The sequence below is a fragment of the Mustela lutreola genome, chromosome 2, assembly GCF_030435805.1.
Source record: "Mustela lutreola isolate mMusLut2 chromosome 2, mMusLut2.pri, whole genome shotgun sequence".
NCBI lineage: Eukaryota > Metazoa > Chordata > Mammalia > Carnivora > Mustelidae > Mustela > Mustela lutreola.
This window is the reverse complement of record NC_081291.1, coordinates 104,013,653-104,025,314: the sequence shown is the minus strand read 5'-3', so window position 1 is coordinate 104,025,314 and position 11,662 is coordinate 104,013,653. Positions and strand designations below refer to the sequence as shown.

The window sequence follows — 11,662 nt, the reverse complement described above, 5'->3', positions numbered from 1 at the left end:
TAGCCAATGCAACTTTTTATTTTTTTTCTTTCCTTCCTTCCTTCTCTTTCTTTTCTTTATTCCTTTCCTTTTTTCTTTTCTTTCCTTATTCTTTTCTCTTTTTCTTTCTCTCTTTATTTATTTTATTTATTTGACACACAGAGAGAGAGACCAAGCACAAGCAGGGGGAGCCGCAGAGGGAGAGGGAGAAGTAGGCTCCTCACTGAGCAGGGAGACCCATGCTGGGCCCAATCCCAGGACCCTGGGATCATGAAAGGAGCCCAAGGCAGACACTTAACCACCTGAGCCACCTGGGTGCCCCTACAGTTTTGTATTTCTTCAACTATTGAACAAAGCTGCACATAACTTGTTCAATTTTAAAAGTGAGCGAGTTAAGTTTTTCACGATACTTTATCCAAAAAACAAAACTGTACCCTTTTGAGGGATCTACTCTATTCATTGTTCTTGATCGCAACATCAGAGAGAAAGGGAATTAATTTTGAAGTCTACGCTGCGTTTTTCCAGTGAGTAGTCCTTTTTTGTCCTGTATCGAGTGATTTTACAGGCGAAAATACAAAACAAATCGAGACAACGCGTTGACCTCAGCCCAGAGAGCTGGGGCGGCGCGCCGTCTGGAGCTGGGTTGGCTGAGCGTACTGGACTCCCGGCTCCGAGGAGCAGCGACGGTGGGCGTGGCGGGAAAGACCTCAGGTCCATTCCCGGAGCGCTATGCAAAAGACATGCAAATCAGCGCGTGTGAGCCGCTGCCGGCGGTCCGAGTCCGACCCCAAGTGCCGCGCTCTCAGTGTCGGCACGCTCGCGCTTTTGCTCCTCGCTGTCGCACTCGCTGTGTCGCCGGCCGCTCACCCCTGTCCCCTCCGGCCCGCCCGGGACGTGCCTCACCGGCTCCCCGCACCGCCCGCTCTGCAGCCCGTGGCGGAGCGAGCCTGGGTCCCGCGCTGCGCGCCTGCGGCAGGGGCGCCCCGGCCGACCGCGGTGCCTTGGCTACCCGGCCGCCTTCGCCGCGCGGGTGAGTGAGCCCGCCCCGCGCTTTTGTCCCGGCGCGGCCCCTGGGAGTCACTCTCCGAGGGTGGGGGTCGAGGGTAGGGACCCTTGCTCGGAAGCCTGCCCCGGGCTCCCCAGTTGGAGAGGGGCTCCTACGTGCGGCAAGAAGGATTTTTTCGGGGTTGGGGGAGGGTTGGCGTGGGGTGTAAGGGAAAGACCCCAGCGACTCCAGACAGTCAGGAATTTTCTTTTGGGGAGGTGAGTTGCTGGGAAATGGTGATGCAGTTGTTTCGATAGGCGTTATTTGAAAGGGGGTGCGTTCGATTTGAGGGGTGCTTATCGCGGAAGGCCTCACGGAAGAAAGGTGGGCTCATCTCCCAGTTCCCTAGCTCTTTGCAGGAGGATTCAGGGTGCCACGTGAAGGTTCTCCCAGCCCAAAGTGAGTCTGGGAGGGTAAGGCAGTGGAGGCGGCCGTGGGGTCCCAGGCAAAACCAGGGCGTCGGGCTTTGCAGTCTTGCTCTCACTTACAGCCCCTTACTTAAGCCCCGCCCCTCCCTCTGCCTCCTTAGCTTCTACTGGGGTTCGGTGGCTGAGGGACCCTTGTTCACAGATTATTGTGGTTAGAGAATTTTGGGATAACGAGTTAGCTGTCAGGGGATGAGGCAGAACCCTTCCTTGGAACTTGTGGCTGCTAACACTCTTAGAGACGCCAAAGGACTGAATGTTTAGCGGTGGTACTGCATAGGGGAAGGTGGACTGATGGGGAGAGGTTTTCCAGGACATTTTTGGTTAGGGGAAGCACCCTATATTTCATAACCTGAAGGAAAAAGACCCAGGTCTTTGGAGCCTAAAGAGGGTAAAAGTAACCACTTGGAATTCCTGGAGCTGGGGTGAGGTGGGGTGGGATGGGGCGAGGGCTATGTCCCCTCCACCAGCCTTTAGGTGCCTGCCCTAGAGCTTAATCTAACTTCTAAGTGGGGCTATATGTTCTTTCCTGATTTAGTGGAATCCTTTATGTCAAAGTAAATAACTCATCAATAAGTTGTCTCCAAATGGGGGGCTTGAAAGGACCCTCTGGGGAACCCCTGACACTTCAAAGCATCAGGTATCCACAATGCGAGAGTCTGGGGGAACTGTAGGTGCTTCTGGTAAACTTATTGGGTTCCTAAAGGGCATTTTGAGTTCTAGTAAAATAAAATATTTTGTTTTTATCCTTTTCTTTACCTCTCTTTTCTTTTCCCTTACATGCTTGACTTTCTTCCCTTCTCTCTTCTGCCAGCCTGTCTTTGTCTCTTCCTCACACTGCAGGGACTATGGTGGGTGATGCTACAGTGCCCTAGACCAGCATGGAATGTTCCCTTCCTGGTGTCCAGAGTGAGGTTCCCTCTTTGTCTCCCACCCTCAGTGGGTCAAGGGCCTTGAAGCCGAGCAGCTGGGGGCCTGGGGAGTTGGTTCTAGGTGGGGAGTGACTGGACACTGGATGCTGGATTGGGTAGTGAAGACTCGGGGGGACTTGGCCAAGAACCTTTTCACTAGGGTGTGCATGTCTTTTCCTTTATTTACTGATAATACAAAACAATGCTGGTCCTCACACACCATGAGGCATGAGCCTGGAGAGCCACTCCATGGTGGTGGAGGGTTTGTGCTGGTCCATCCTTTCTCATTTTTTTTTTTTGGTGGGTCTGTTTGGTTTGGGGGGGGGGTGTATGTGTGTGCGCGGGCGCAAAAATGGCTAATTGAGGTGCGCCTGGGTGGCTCAGTGGGTTAAAGCCTCTGCCTTCCGCTCAGGTCATGATCTCAGGGTTCTGGGATCCAGCCCTGCATCAGCCTCTCTGCTCTGCAGGGAGCCTGCTTCCTCCTCTCTCTCTCTGCCTCTCTGCGTACTTGTGATCTCTGTCTGTCAAATAAATAAATAAAAATCTTAAAAAAAACCAAACAAACAAGAAAACCCGGCTAGCTGAGGAGGGGGCTGGCTGGGGCCTTGTGGTAGTTTTTCTTTGTGTGAGATTTGCAGACGCCCGCAGCAAGAGATAATTTTTCCAGGGGCCAGATCTCAGGGAGTATGTGCCAAGCAGGCTAGACCCTTGGAAAGTTCCTGGTCTAAGTGGTAAGGTCAGGGTCAGGTGGGTGCACCTTCTGCCTGGAGCTTAGCAGACACACAGGTCCATTCACTGCAAGGCAGGGACCCCACACTGGCAGTTGTACGGGAGTCTGCTGGGAAGACTTGTCAGAAAATGAGGCTGATGGCATTGCTGAGAAGAGAAGGGCTCTTGCAGTGCCGGAGATAAGGGAGGAGTCTAGATCCTTCCCCAGGGATCTTTACCAGCTTCAGAGGACTAGAAAGTGAACACTCTGGAGTCTTCGTGTACTCAGGGTCTATAAGAACAACCTCTTGCTGTTTCTCCCCAAAATATGAGTCTGTAGTAAAACTAGTTGGTTTTTTTTGGCTCTTTGCCTTTTAAGAGGCTCAGAATGCAGGTAGGGGTCCAGAGTACCCATGAACATGTGGAGTTTTATTTAGTATCTTTCTGGAAACAACACTTCTTGGTATTCTGGAAATATACACCAAGCCCACTTGGAAGCCTAGCTGCCCTTACCCCAGGTCAAACCAACACATGGAGGTTGGAAAGTTGTTCATTCCAGAAGTTTCCTGCCTACCCTTTCTGTAAATGTAGTACAGTTTAGAGAGCAAGCCTTAGAAAGTAACTTCTCCCTGACCCCTGGAAGACATTGTCTTTGCCTATTGACTGCCGTGTTATTTTCCTCTGACTGGCAGAGGGTGCACCCAGAGAACCTTAGAGAGGACCATTGGCATGAGAAATGTACAAGAGGGCACTTGGGTTTCACGTGGGCTTGGAATCAAGGAACCATCCAGCACTAATAGCACTAATCCAGAATGAGGACATTGCACATGTCACTGGATGGTTTACCTGCCATGTGACTTCTGCCCCTTTCCCTTCACTCCCCATTCTGTGCCCCACAGGCACAAGAAGGTGACTGTGCTGGGCTGGGGTCTGCTGGGCCAGCCACTCACCTCTCCCACTTGTGCCGTTCTGCAGATGAGCTTTGGCTTCCTATTTTTTTTTTTTTTAATTGAGCTTTGACTTCCTGTTTTTCTATTCATTTTAAGCCAGAGTATTGAGCAAATGCAATTCTCCTAGTCCAAGGTGGGCAGACCTTGGCATTTGTCACTACGCACCAGCAGGTGCGTCCTTCCTGCTGTGTATGTACCTGGTGTGCCAAGGTTATGGCTCGTGTGAAATGGACAGTGCCAGCCAGCCCAGTGGGGCTGGGGCAGCAAGAGGGCCAGTGAGCCTGCTCCCTCTTTGCAGCTCATGGGGATAAGGCTGGATTTCCAGATGCTTACACCACCATATTTCCAGATGCTTATACCACCGTATTTCCAGATGCTTACACCACCGTATTTTCATTGTCCTCCTTCTCACTGTCCCCCTGGGTGAAGGCTTAGTGGGTACCCCACTAGGGAGCTGTGGGGATTTTTTTTTTTTTTAAAGATTTTTTTGTTTGTTTGACAGAGATCACAGGTAGGCAGAGAGAGAGAGAGAGAGAGAGAGAGAGAGAAGAGGAAGCAGGTTCCCTGCTGAGCAGAGAGCCCCATGCGGGGCTCGATCCCAGGACCCTGGGACCATGACCTGAGCTGAAGGCAGAGGCCTTAACCCACTGAGCCACCCAGGCGCCCTGGAGCTGTGGGGATTTTTGTATAGATCCAGCTTCTCGGTTTTTCACACCATTGTCCCCATCCCCCCAGTGTTGGTACTTCCGTCCCCTTCCTCCCCTCTCATCTTCTCTTGGGTCCTTAGAGAGCCCTCTGGAGACAAAAGGAATGAGGAGAGATTTCCCTTTCTTTTTAGATCTGCCTCTTTACCCCTGCCTCTACTCTGGGGCAACAGATCTGATGCTAATTTGTTAATCTAGGATCTTCTGAGCTATTGCTCATAATCTTTGGGGAACCAATCATCTGCAGTTATGGGTTTTCATAGTTGAGGATGCTTTTTGTAATTTTTGCCATTTGTTTTCGGAGACTGAGATTTCTTTTCTTTTCTTTTTTAAAGATTTATTTATTTGACAGCCAGAGATCACAGGTAGGCAGAGAGGCAGGCGGTGGGGGGTGGGGTGGGAGCAGACTCCCCACCAAGCAGAAAGCCCGAGGCAGGGCTCAATGTGGGGCTTAATCCCGGGACCCTGGGATCATGACCTGAGTGGAAGGCAGAGGCTTAAACCCACTGAGCCACCCAGGCGCCCCTGGGGACTGAGATTTCTATTCAGAGTAGCTCTCCTTCAGATTTCTGGCAGGAGGAAGCAGCATGAGGGTATTGTGTGATCTTTGGTGTCAAACTTGGGTTCAGAGCTAGCTAACTCACTAGCTCTGGTTCTTGGGCATGGTACTTAACCTCTGTGAGTGACTTTGGTTTCCTTATCTGATGACGGGGGTGATTATGAAAATTAAATGAATATATGAACGTAAGAGACACAGAAGAAGAAATAACTATTACCATACATACTGAGTAGTGTTCTCTTTGTCTCTGGAATGACCTGGACCTCAGCCAACAAACATTAATTACAGACCTGTCCTCCCTCTGGCCCTGTGGAGGTTTATGAAACAAAGGTGGTATGTCCAAGAGACTTTGGGTCCACGTAGGGGGAAAGCTAACATTTATGAAGAAGAAAACAGAGACAAGTTCCAGGTACATACTGAGGGGAGTTTAAGGGCTGCCGGACTTTCAGGGCCAGGGTGGTCAGGGAAGGCCTCAAAGATGAGGGGGACGGAGGGTGGGGCGTGAGCAGGACCCTGAAGGGAGACTGGGTACTGAGCGGCAGAGAGGAGGGTGGGAACACTTGGCTCGAGTGTCCAAAAGCTCCAGCTCCTCTTCTGTTGGAACCTGGAACGATACCTTTGACCCTGTGGTGAGCTCTCAAGCATGCAGGCCTGCTTGTTCTGAGATTTATTGGGGGGATGGTTTTCATTCCAGGCTTGTTTTTCCCTCTGCTGCCCAGAATATTCTTGAAAAAGTTTTGTTTTAATTTTATACTGGATCAAAAATAATGAGAAGCAAATCTACAGCCAACATGAAAGCCCAGACCCATGGAAGACTTTTGGGTTCCCAGAGCTTTATGTCCTTTTCTGGTGCTTCATTTATGGTAGCTTATTTCCCAGTTCTGGAATGGCAGGCTTTAGGGCTGGAGGAGACCAGTCCAGCTGACACCTGCATCCCACTGAGGGGGGAACCCTGGTCTCAGAGGCCAAGCCATTGGGTGGCAGAACTGGAAGCAGCCAGAGTTTAAATCACCCCACCCTGATGGGAGGGGGTGATGGGATGCAAGGGCCTGACCTAGGCCAGAGGTCAGACTCAGTTTGGTTCCATCATCTGCACCTGGTTCTTCAGAGTCTGGAAGGCTGCCTTCTTTAGTCTAGGTCTTGCTAGTGGGGTGAACTGAAATGCTCCACAAAAGATTCTAAGGGATTTCCCATCTGCCGCTCTGTAAGAAGGCACTTTCTACTCATCCACCATCTTTGCAGGGGTTATAACCATTCTAATTTTTCTCCTGAACTTTATGCATTTTTCTAGCTGAGTGCTAAGCCTAGCCCTAGAACGTGCCCATGGTGGACCTCTTCCTACCCTTCCCCTTTTTCCACGTTAAGTTCCCATTCCATGCTTTCATATTAGTGTCAGTGGACTGACCCTTTGCTTAGCCACTTGGTTGCTGAGCTTGTGGAAATGAATGTGTAAATGAAGAGGCAGCAGGTTGTTTCAGAGTGCGGGGGTGGGGGGGGTGGGGGGGTGGGGAGGTGGTGGAACACAGCCCTTACCCTGTGACTTGCCTGGGTCTGCTCCCAAAAACTTGTCTTCACAGTGGGGCCTCTTGTGGGCACGATGCAGTGAATACACTTGCTATTGACTTTACCCCATGGCCTTTCAACCAATACTGTTTTAGGGAGTTCTTAGGCCTTTGCTTGTGATTGGACAACCATCTAGGGCTCCTGCTGGTCTTAGATGACCACAGCCCCTCAGCCCCTCCTCCTGGGGACCCTCTGGTTATCCCCTACAGAGAATCCCTTGGTTTTACTATTTTGGTATTGCTATTTTTTCTAACCGGACCTTGGAGTATTAACCAGAGCCTTTCTGTGACACAGCTTTGTTAATCATTTTTTCTTTTAAAGATTTTATTTATTTATTTGAGAGAGAGAGAGCGCACAAGAGCGAGCTGGGGAGCTGGATCCCAGGACCCCAGGATCATGACCAGAGGTTTAACCAATTGAGCCACCCAGCCACCCCAGCTTTATTAATCTTAAAGCCCAGGTTGACTGCCTCACATCACCTTCAGAAACCTTCAGTGGCTCCCTGCTTCTCACAGGCCAATCTTAACCTGAAGCTCAAGAGCCTCCATAATCTGACCTCCAAACCAGAGAGATTGGTTCACTTATTGTCCTTGAACCCAAAGTACACACTTTCTTCTCTATATTTGACTACGAGTATATCCTCTTTTGGAATATTCTTCACTTGCCTCTTTCACTAACAAGCCCTTCTATCCTTAAATATTTGTTCAGGGAATTCATTAAGTTCCCAATACCTGTCAGGCACTGCCCCAACTCGGAGTCTGTCTCTAACCTCTTCAGTTTCAAATTCTTATCCTTGTTCAGACTTCTGTAGCCATTAATCCCTGCAAAACTCTTTCGGTGGTGACAAATCATTTATTATTATGGAATGTTTTTATCTTTTGTTTCATTTTTTTTATGGCAAAATTTTAGATCTACAACTACACTGAAAAAACTTCAAAGGAAGGATGTGTCTCACGCCTCTATTTTCTCAGTCTGCCGTTCCAGAACTAGCTGATAACAAAGTCCCTTTCGGAGCCTTGTTTGCAAAATAATGCATGCCTGCACAGTTGCCAGCCCAGATTACCTGGGTGGGGTCAGGGAATCTCTGTTTTGCCAGAGCTCCCCAGGTGTTTCTTGGGTCAACCAGATTTGGGAATCAATTTTGGTGGCTTTTTCATTATGCAATTATTTCTGTGATTTGTATGTTACGAAGGATTGTTAAAATTAACGAAACCAACTCAGGCTAGCTAATGAGGAAAAGGTAATTGTTGTCTGGTGAAAGGAGATAACACTGCTATCTTGATTCCAAGTCACCTTGGGCTATAAGATTCGTATCACTGTAGTTTCTCAGCAATAAAGCACTTCTTTTAATATACACAATTTTAGAACATTTTCTAAATGACAGCATGCCTTTATCCATAAAATTGTATGCCATTTCCCTCATCATTATCACAATCAAAATACAGAGACCCATCTGAATTGTGTTTGTCTATTACAGTTAACATGTGATTTCAAGGTGAAAGGCTGTTTTTCATAATCTGTGTTCATGAGTTTTCAATGTTCACTCACTTTTTTTTTAAGATTTTATTTATTTATTTGACAGGCAGAGATCACAAGTAGGCTGAGAGGCAGGCAGAGAGAGAGAAGGGGAACCAGGTTCCCCGCTGAGCAGAGAGCCCGATGTGGGACTCCATCCCAGGACCCTGGGATGAGGACCTGAGCTAAAGGCGGAAGCCTTAACCCACTGAACCACCCAGGCACCCCCAATGTTAACTCCTTCTTGCATTCCTGGGGTAAGTTCTTGGGTAAATGTTTGGTCATGATGTATATGTATAGTTTTTTTTTTTTTTTAAATACCCTGTTGGCTTTGATTTTCTTTCTTTCTTTCTTTTTTTTTAAGATTTTATTTATTTATTTGACAGAGCGAGATCACAAGTAGGCAGAGAGGCAGGCAGAGAGAGAGGGGGAAGCAGGCTCCCTGCTGAGCAGAGAGCCCGATGCGGGACTCGATCCCAGGACTCTGAGATCATGACCTGAGCCGAAGGCAGAGGCTTTAACCCACTGAGCCACCCAGGCGCCCCATGATTTTCTAATATTTTATTAGGTTTATTGCATTTATGGTCATAAGTGAGACCCATAACTATTGTCTTTGCTGTCCTTAGCCAGTTTTGTATGTGACCATGATTTTGACATCTTTAGCCTTTTGAGGGTTAACAGAATAATTCTCAGGAAAGTTAAATTATACCAGAGCTTTATCTACATTTCCTTTAGGTCAGACTTACAGTTCAGGTTTTTCTAGAAGTAAATCATGTTGCTAAAAGTCAGATATCTTCTGAAAGTCAACTGGGAGCTTTGAAAAAATTATTGTTCAGTACCCAACTGATCATAGGTGGCACATGAGTCAGCAATACCAAATTTTCTTAGCTTTGAAAAAGTCTGTATTCTGGTAAATTGGGCAGTTCTTGCTGCTGTTTGATTCCCTTGCTTGACAAGAGACAGGTGTTGTTTTAGATACACAGTAACTTTTCAGTGCTGCCTCATGATGGAATCTTTTTAGAGACATTTTTTTCCTCAAGATTTTATTTATTTGAAAGAGAGAGAGAGAGCTCTGAGAGAGAGAGAGAGCTCCGAGGGAGAGGGAGAAGCAGACTCCCTGCTGAGCAGGGAGCCCAATGTGGTACTGGATCCCAGGACCTGAGCTGAAGGCAGATGCTTAACTGACTGAGCCATCCAGGCGCCCCTTTCTTTCTCGTTTTTAAAAACTTGTGGTATAATTTACATGCGATAAAATCCACCCATTTTAGGGTACTGTTCTGAGTTCTGACAGCATATATAGTCTCATAAGCACCATCACAATGGAGATGCAGGGTTGGTTTCCCAGAAGATTGCTTCCTGTGCTTTTGTAGTTAGTCCTTACCCTCCTGTAAGAGGGGCCACTGACCTAGTTTCTGTCCCTTTGGTTCTGTCTTTTCTGGAATGCCATATAATTGGATTCCTATGGTCTACAGCCTTTTTAGTCTGCCTTCTTCTACTTAGCACCCCGTGTTTGAGATTCATCCATTTTGTTGGGTGCTCAGTAGGTTGGCCCCTTTTTGCTGAGTTTTATTTCATTGTGTGGAAGTACCACCAGGTATTTATTCACAAGTGAAGGACATTTGGGTTGTTTCCAGTTTGGGGTGATAATGAATCATTCACTCATATTAGCATACATGTTTTTACGTGAACATAGATTTTCTTTAACCTGGGGTGAATACCCAGGAGTGGTATTACTGGTAGTAAAGTAAGTGTATTACAATAACATGTCAAACTAATTAAGTTTATTCCAAGTGGCTGTCCCTTTATACATTCCCATTAGCAACGTGTAAGGGTATAGTTTCCACATCCTTGTCAGCACTTAGTATTTGACAGATTTAAAAAATTTTAGATATTCTAATACATATAGCTTTATCCTTGGGGTTTTAATTTGGATTTCCTTAATGACACATGATAATGATGTTGAGCATCTTTGTTATTTGGCTTGTTTGCTATCTCTGTATCTTTGGTGAGGTATCTGTTTAAATCTCTTGCCTGGGTTTTAGTGGATTGTTTCCTTATGGTTGGGATTTGAGATATATATAATTCTTTTATATTCTGAGCATGAGTCCTCTATCGGGTACCTTTTAGGCAAATATTTTCTGACTGTCTGTGGCTCGTCTTTTCATTTTCTCAACCATGTTTATTATTGCAGAGCAGAAGATTTTAATTTTAATAAAGTGTGATTTATCAATTTTTTAAAAATGTATTCTTTTGGTGTTGTATCTGAGAACTATTTGCCTAATACAAGGTCATTAAGATTTTCTCCAATATGTTTTTTGATTTTAAGTTTTTATTTTAACTCCAGTTAGTTAATATTCAGTGTTATATTAGTTTCAAGTGTACATTGTAGTGATTCGACAATTCTCTACATCACTGGGTATTCATCATGAGTACCCAGAAGGAGGGACCCTCCTTCATCCCAGTCACCTGTTTCACCCATCCCCCCACCCACCTCCCCTCTGGTAACCATCAGTTTGTTCTCTTTAGTTACAAGCCTGTTTCTTAGTTTGTTTCTCCTTTTTCCTTTGCTTGTTTGTTTTGTTTTTTAAATTGACATATGAGTGAAATCATATGGTATTTGTCTTTCTCTGACTGACTTACTTCCTTTAGTATTTTATTCTCTAGCTCCATCTATGTTGTTGCAAATGGCAAGATTTCATTCTTTTTTATGGCCAATAATATTCCATTATATTTATATACCACATCTTCTGTATCCATTCATCAATCGATTGGCACTTAGGCTGCTTCCATATCTTGGCTATTGTAAACAATACTGCTGTAATCTTAGGGGTACATGTATCCCTTTAACTTAGTGTTTTTGTATTCTTTGGGTGAATCCCTAATAGTACAGTTGCTGGATTGTGAGGTAGTTCTATTTTTTGAGGAACCTCCATACTGTTTTCCAGAGTGATTGCACCAGTTTGCAGTCCCACCAGCTGTGCACAGGGGTTCCTTTTTCCTCACATCCTCACCAGTACCTATTGTTTCTTGTGTTGATTTTAGCCATTCTGACAGGTGTGAAGTGATACCTCATTGTAGTTTTGGTTTGCATTTTCCTGATGCCGAGTGATGTTGAACATCTTTCCGTGTGTCGGCCATCTGTATGTCTTCTTTGGATAAATGTCTGTTCATGTCTTCTGTCCATTTTTAATCAGATTATATGGTTTCCGGATGTTGAGTTTGATAAATTCTTCACATACTTTGCATAATAACCCTTAGTGGATATGTCATTTGGAAATATCTTCTCCCATTTGATAGGTTGCC

The 11,662-nt window shown here is 46.3% G+C and overlaps 1 protein-coding gene across 1 annotated transcript in view; it reads left to right on the top strand.

The window, feature by feature from the left end:
- The first annotated feature begins 761 nt into the window (after nt 1-761).
- Nucleotides 762-11,662, top strand: part of MYLK (myosin light chain kinase) — a 265,162-nt gene continuing 254,261 nt past the window's right edge. Inside the window, exon 1 of the mRNA XM_059162872.1 lies at nt 762-1,009. The gene's annotated coding sequence lies outside the window, so the exon portion shown is untranslated. The remainder of the gene's footprint in view (nt 1,010-11,662) is intronic.